We start from the raw sequence: 7,965 nt of genomic DNA on the forward strand, positions 1-7,965 counted from the left end.
AGTGCCTGAGGAGATCACACTTGATGCTTGGTGGGTGAGATCAAAGTGCGGAACACACAACCGTGAGCAACCCCACTGCCTGCCAGCCCCAGGCGCCGAGGGCTCCTGCTCTCTGGGGCTCTGGCTGCACTAGAAAGGTAAGTTTCTAGCTTGCCTGGTTCAGAAAACCGAAAGGAAAAGATAGAGAACCCACATTACATTTTTAAAAAAAAGAATCCTCATGATTTGTAAGCCACTGTCGTGATTTGGGGGATTTTCCAATAGTGAAGGTGGCAATAATGAGAAGTGAAGAGTTATTATTTAGCATTTAGATTACAGTAGGCTTGAGGGGAAAAATCAGGATTGGGGCCCCTGTGTGCCACGTGCAGCACGGCACCTAGTGCCTTGTCTCGATCTTACAAAACAAGATACATAGAATGTAGGTCGGGTGGGGAGAAGTCTGTGTAACTCATGCAGTTGTTGATATACACGTACTCTCAAATATTACCAAGCCCCCACCCCAAGAAAAACAAAAATAAAAAAACAACCATCTCCCCAACAGACCCAGAGTCTGGAAAGCATTTGTCCCTCATACAGTTGAAAAGACTCACAGCAGAAAGAAGGAGTCCAGCTTCTTAAATAATTCTCTAGCAAGACAAAGAAGAACCTCTCACATCTGCAGACTCACAAAACACTTCCAAGAGACCCTAACTGTATTGTGTTTATCATAAAGAAACAAAAACGCTAACTAAAGACACCAGATTTTTCTGCTACTTCAAAAAAATCTACTTGAAAGGAAGATCATCACAGTTCATCTCTTTTCTGTTTTTCTAACCAGAAAGTTCTCCTCTAAAGGAGATACACCGTACCTAGAGACACTACAATACATGTTGATGCATAGATAAACAAAGCAAGCTTCTGTTCTAACCCCCTCATTTCAAAAATCAAGCTAATATACAGTCCTCACATCAAAGACATATCAGATATTAAACTGATAAAAACAGATAGAACTTAGATAATGTTTTGATTGTAAGGTCCCAGAGACACAGACAAGGTTTTCATCTTGAGACTAAAAGACCAAGACTAAAAAACATCAAGACATTTGATCACAGCCTTAGAGAAGCTAAAAGATTACTTATGCTTGATCTTAGCTCACAAAGAGCCAAAAAGCAATGCCAATGCTCTGCGGCGCCCGCACACCCCTGCCCCCACCGCTTTCTACCTCACCGTGGCGAGCTCTCAGCCATGCAAAGAACACCGTAACTAGGTAACTGTAAGTGAGGCTCACTTCCCTAAAATGACTCCAGTGGAAGAATTCAAAGCAAGAACCCTTGACACACAAGTCTGTTAAAAAAAAAAGAAAGAAAGACAGTTCCCTGTACACTCCTCCTTTGCACAAACCCACCCACTGACTTGCTGCCCCCCGAGCCGCTCGTGCACTGGTCCCGGACACTGTTTTTCTTTTTTTTTTTCAATTATTTTCCTCGAGTCATGCTAGGAATGTGACACAAAGGGCCACAACCTTCCTCCTCTTCTGCTCCTATGAACTAGCCCTCGTCTGGGCAAAACATTTACAGAGACTGTTTCCTAGGTTAAGATGGTGGCATTTTCCCAATGGGAAAGGGATGGAAATTCTCTCTTCTGTGGGGAGACGAGGGAAAGAACGATGCAAACCATGCAATTAATTCTGGAAGGTAGACTACTAAGGAGAGCGGTTGAAGAACCTACACAGAAAAGACTAAGAAAGCAGCTGTTTAACTGACCCACAAATAAGGACAAAGTCAAATCTGCAAGAACAGCCTTTCAACTCAGAGGCCTAATAATAAGACGTAACTAGTAACTGATGAAAGAGTTACAAATGACTCGAAACCATACTCTTAGTACAAACCAAATGGTAACACAGACAACACCACTTTTCTTCGCTGCTCTTCAACCACGATATTCTCCCCAAAGGGAGGGCCACCGTTCCTGGAGGTTCAGTGCCGCAATATCAGGGCGCTGAGTGCAGTGGATGCAGGAAGCTGCTGTTCCATCTCCCATTTCCAAAAAATCAGTTTCATAGCTAGTCCTGAGATAGAGGAAGTATCAGTTCTTAAAGTGATAAGAACAGATTTAAAACTTTGATTCCAGCAAATGTTAAAATGATCTAAAATACAACTTAATAAAAACATTTCTAGTCCTCTGCATAGAACACTTATATTATTCCCAAATAGCAAGTTTTGGTTTAAAAAGTCATAAAAGGCATGACCTCCAGAATCTGACACTTGGAGAAATCTAAGTCTCAAACACACCACCGATTTGGGGGCTGTGCCCTGCTTCTCAACAGTCTGGCCTGAGGTTGCTACTCACAGTCACAAGCTACTCCTGAGGGCTCATGCCCCTTCTTCTCTTGGATCAGTAACCAGTTAGCAGGCAGGAAAGAAAGGATAGGAATTAATAGCCCATTTTTACAACTGAAAGGGGTAAATAGCAAGTTTTTAAAGTAGGAGACAAGACTACAGACATTAGGACTAGACAATTGATTGATAGATCACTCAGCCAACCAGCCTCAACTTATTATGCTTTAGAACTCATGTGCCTTGTCTAGCAAGAATGATTTAGGCTACGGTTAGTCCCTCAATCATGAAATGCCAAGTACCGTTCTGCTGTCCTTCATTCATATAACCAGTATAACTACACTTTATTACTCCTGCCCTAATAACAAAGAGACTGGGGATCCCACAGCAGCTGAAGTCATGGTTTGGACAAGCAATCATGCAATGCAGGGTGTATGTGACCATGCAAATTACATCAGCCCCAAAAGTCCTTTTCAACAGGTCACCAACAGATGTCCCGGTAGAGTTCAAACTGACCCTGCTTACATCCTCTCCCCAGCCAAGAAGTTGTGGTTCCCACAAATCACACTCTGTATATCATCTCATTGGTATTGAATGCTGAAGTCACAGCTAGCAAAAGTGGCCACCCGTCTCTGCCCTGTAGCATCCATCTTAGCTCTTGTTAGCAAGTAAGTCAGTGGATTGTTATCTGTTGTCTGTCCATACTTGAAACTGAGCACCATATAAGTAGTCTTGAAATTTCTCATGGCTCATTTCAAGGCGAAGAACTCCAGCTTCTGGATGGGATAGTGAGTTTTCCTATCAGACAGTTCTCAGCTGGCAAAGGCTACAGGTTTACGTTTACCTCCCACTTCCTGGTACGGGACTGCTCCCAGACCCTCCAAACTGGCATCAGTGTGCAGGATAAATGGTTTGTTTGGGTCAGCAAGGACTAGGACTGGCACATGAATCAGGCAAATAATGATTTCCTGAAAAGCCCTTTCATATCTCTCATCCCGCCTTGTCCCAAATGATTTAAAGGGACGATAGTGTCTCTGCATAGGAGGCTTTGGGGACCTCGCCTTATTCTTAGTCTTAGATTTGTTCTTGCTGATATCCCCAGATAAGATTATTCAGAGATTTTCACATACTGGTCCCCAGCCCACCAACTGCAATAATCCGTAAATACCTTGAAGAAACTGGAATCAGTCCCTATCAGCACAGACACCTCAGAGGTCCCTTTAGGGTCAGGGCATATTAGGGCAGCTGTCTCTACCTCTTCGCTTACCCCAGCAACCTCCTCGGGGAATTCCAGGTACGCTATGACATACCCTTGGTAGAGGTATCCATCCATGATGAGGTCACATTGACCAAGGCCGGTCAGTGGCTGTATAGGCAGGTGCCTAAGCATCTGTTGATAGAATGACTGAAATATAATAGTTACTTGAGATCCAGTGTCAAGCACGGCTTTATACTCCGCCCCTTCAATCCTCACCGTGACCTCTGCTTGAGGCCCTATCAGTCCGGAGGGAATCCCAGCTGAACGGTCTTTTCTGGGAGAATCTTCAAATCATGCAGGCCTGTCCTCATCCCCAGACCCTCTGACAGTTACCGGATCTTTCCCAACTGATCCTCAGCTTTCCATACACTAAGGAGGGATTTTCTTCATTATGCCACTTGGCCGCACTGTACCCATCCTGACCACACTGGTAGCAGAAGAATTGTCCTTTCTCCCTTTGCCTGCGTGGGATGGTGGCTCTAGATACTGATTTCTGCATTGCAACAGCCTGAGGTTCCTTATTCCTGGAAGTCTTAGCTCGCTCAATGATGCTTTTCAGTTCAGCTATCAGTTCTGTCAGAACCTGCATTTGTTAGGCAAGTTCCTCTCTGGTGCTCACCATCAGTACACTGGCCATTTGCAGTGGTGTTGTACAGGCTGGCTATGATGTCTGGGCTTCCCAAAACCCACTGGCAGCCTGCCTTTCTTCCCCTTCTCTGACCTCTTTTATCAGCTTGGGGAATGTTACTGTTGTTCTCTTAGCCGGAGATGAAGTAGAATCTGGTTCTGATACTGAGTTCCTCCTACAATTTGAGCCAGTCTTGTCTGATCCATCTGCTCAGCAGTCACTGCTCACCTCATGACAGCTCTCGGAAGCAATCTCTCCAGCCTCGGTATATAGGCGGAAGCCTTCTCGCCCCTTAGCTGTTGGGAATTAAGGAACTTACAGTTGCTGTCTTCGGAGCCCTCTATGCTCCCAAAGGTGTGATCAAGGGCCTCTAGACAGTCTTTCACACTGACCCCAGGGTCAATGAGCTTCAGGGTGCAAATCACATCTAATGCTGGGCCCATAGGGCTCTCCAGTAGACATCTTTGCTTTTCTGCATCGGGCATCTGCACTAGGAATGGCCCACTCCTGCACCATTTCAGTGGTGTGCTCTAACCAGGGTTCAAACTCCTCTTCACCAGCAAATAACCTTAACATACTACAAGAGTTTGATGTAGCATGGGACAACACAACCTTTTGCAATGTTTGCCCCAGTGCTTTTGCCCAATCATTGGCTGAGGCTGCGGCCCCTGAGCTAGAGGCTGTTGAGCCAGGGCCCAACAAACTTGACATATTAGCCATTATACAAACAGTCATTTCCTCAAAATAGAAACACGATAGTTTCCCAATGTAGTGGATCACTCAACAGGTGCTTGATACTGACCCAGGGATCATGGGGAGCCTCCCAAAATTAAACTCTTCTGCCCATCAGAGTTGGCAGCAACAAGGACCGGGGTCAGTATCTAGGGGTTCTGTTTCAATAACACAATGCAAAACTAGCTTGAGCCTCCACCCACTGACTCCGGACAATTATACACCACCCCCTGGGTGCCTCTAAGAGGCAATACTTCCCCTCTCGCAAGCACAGAGTCTGAGTGTAGCAAAAACCTTTTAATAAAGGAGGGAAACAATGTGGCATTATGTGGGGAAATGCCACAAACAGGCTCCATAACAAAAATCATGAGCAAAAGATCCACCCCAAGTAAGTTTGTCAGTGTCCTTTTCCCCTCAGGGTCTTAAGTCCAGCAACCCAACAGTCACCCCACCCACAGTTTCTGTCCTTGGTCAGTGCAGCCCCAGAGTTCAGAAGTTCATCTGCAGACTTTACCTCCCAGCCTGAGTGGAAGCAGGGGGAGGCATCTTACATGTTCCGCTGCTTGTGTTGATGGCTGATTCCCACACCTCTCCATGGGGTTCTGCTGCAGTCTCCACCACCGGCTGCTCTTCTCCACCAGCCATCCAGCTAGCCGCTCCTCTCCACCAGCCTTCCAGCTAGCTGCTCCTCTCCACCAGCCATCCAGCTAGCCGCTCCTCTCCACCAGCCTTCCAGCTAGCTGCTCCTCTCCACCAGCCTTCCAGCTAGCCGCTTCTCTCTGAGCTGGACACTGTAGAGAGCTCAGAAAGGAGCCATCTCCATTAGACCAGTGGATCTCAACCTTTCTTGGTTTAAGACCTCAGTTCCCTGTAAGCTGCGTGGCCATGCAGCAGGCTCTCAAGGGCAGTGCAGGCTGGGAGAGGAGCCCCTCCCCTGTCCCTGCCCAGGCACACCGGAGCTGTGGGAGAGAGGAATCCATGGCCCAGCCTAGCCCAGCCCAGGCCCTCCAGAGGAGCCCCTCCCTCAGCCCAGGCCCACCGGAGCTTCTGCACGGGTGGAGATGTGCCTCTCACCTGGCCCCTAGCTGCTCTGGTGAGAGGGGGATGGGAGAAGTCCTCTCTCCCCACTGCAGCTCTGGGGCAGCCTGCACCCCAACCCATCACTCCCCTACCACAACCCTCTGCCCTAGCCTGACTCCCCTCTTGTACCTCAATCCCCTCTTCCCTGGCCTCATTCCAGAACCTGCATCCTCAACCAGAGCCTTCACCCCCCTCAGCCCAACCTCTGCCCTAACCCTGAGCCCTTTCTTGCACCCCGAACCTTTCATTCCAACCCCACCCTGGAGCTGCACCCCCAGAGCCAGTGCCCTCATCCTCCTGCACCCCAACTCTCTGCCCCATGTCGCTTGACTTAGGGTATACTAATAATATTAATTAGGATAATATGGTGGAAATTTAATTAATTAGTTTAATTGTATTTAATTTAATTAGTAATATTAATATGAATTAATTATTAATATTATTAATATGGGTTTTAGGCTTGCCAGTCTGTTTGACCAGAAGATGAAAGTTCTTATCCCGAATCAGGCTCCACAGAATTTACAAAGGACCCTTGGGGATATGTCGGGAAACTCACACTGAGACAGATTATAGCCTTAAAGGCCTTTTTATTAAAATCAGTGAAATAGTAAGTAAATGGTAAAATAACCAGAGGTACAAAGTTACAGTTGCATTAGAGCTATTCAAAAGATACATATGGCATTAGATGCAACAAAGTTTTGGTTAATATACTCACACCCGTCCCTGATAACCTGGTGGTAAGAGACACAGGATCAGCCTTGTAGTTCAGGTTTTTCAAGTCTTGAGTGAAAGATGCAGGGCTTAGAAAAAGCTAATGTTACATAGGGTTTACTTGACTAAGTTAAACTTAAAATCAAAACGTATAAACAAAGACTAAAAACTTTGGGAAACCAAGCTTAGCCTAGTTCCCTTGAAATGTAAAGGTTAAGAAGACCAAGTACAGCCTACTGATAGTAGATAGATAGAATAGAGAGAAAAAGTGGAGGAAGTAAGTCAAAATGATAGAGTGAAGTGCTCTAGCAAGGTGAGTCACCTCTTTTATAGGGCACAAGTGCCAGAAATCCTTCCTCCTATGCCCACATTTCATTCCTCACCCACAAAACATTAGGGTACGCCTACTTCACAGGCTAGTATGTTTGTGCATATTGATGATATGTGCATACACACATAAGTTCCCTTGTGGTGTACCTATTAAGTCTGTGGGTACAAGACTGAACTCCCCCCCATGCCATTCTCCATTGTCGATTGGTCTAGGTAAAGGTCTTAGACAGGCGTGGGTACTTATGTATTTAAGTAACAAGATAAAGGTCAACTTTGCTTTCTGAGTAAAAGGTCATAACGTAGATATGCTAACTTTGCCTTAGCTTAACATACAGGATATGGCCTGTAGTAGGTCCCTTGCATTACAGTCAAACTTACTTTCATATAAATCTATAAACCTATTACAATAAGCCAAATACTTAAACTATAAGAAAAGATATATATATGCAAGCAAGCAGGTTAGTCCTATAGGCTACACCCAGCCCTTAGTCCCCTCCTGTATCCTGAACCCCTCATCCCAAGCCCCCTGTGCCCACATCCCCAGCCAGAGCCCTCACCCTCCCACAAACCAACCCTCTGCCCCAGTCCTGAGCCCCCTCCCACAGTCCAAACCCCTCAGCCACACCCCACCACACATTACCTCCATATTGGTACACCTAAAAAATTTAATTCCACACATGGACGTTAACAAATTAAAGAGAACATTGCTCAGGGCCCATTTGTAAATCATAGAATATCGGGGTTGGAAGAGATCTCAGGAGCTCATCTACTCCGACCCCCTGCTCAAAGCAGGACCAATACCAACTAAATCATCCCAACCAAAGTTTTGTCAAGCCTGACCTTAAAAAACCTCTAAGGATGGCTATTCCATCACCTCCCTAGGTAACCCATTCCAGTGCTTCATCACCCTC

At 46.0% G+C, this 7,965-nt stretch overlaps 1 non-coding gene and 1 pseudogene across 1 annotated transcript; both read right to left on the reverse strand.

The window, feature by feature from the left end:
• Window positions 1-832: 832 nt before the first annotated feature.
• Window positions 833-1,037, reverse strand: LOC127041809 (uncharacterized; annotated as a pseudogene).
• An 894-nt stretch (window positions 1,038-1,931) lies between these two features.
• On the reverse strand, window positions 1,932-2,127 carry LOC127041808 (U2 spliceosomal RNA). Its single transcript, XR_007771727.1, has one exon. It is a non-coding gene; the product is annotated as a U2 spliceosomal RNA (small nuclear RNA).
• Window positions 2,128-7,965: the final 5,838 nt, after the last annotated feature.

This window comes from Gopherus flavomarginatus, assembly GCF_025201925.1.
Source record: "Gopherus flavomarginatus isolate rGopFla2 chromosome 13 unlocalized genomic scaffold, rGopFla2.mat.asm SUPER_13_unloc_4, whole genome shotgun sequence".
NCBI classification, from domain to species: domain Eukaryota; kingdom Metazoa; phylum Chordata; order Testudines; family Testudinidae; genus Gopherus; species Gopherus flavomarginatus.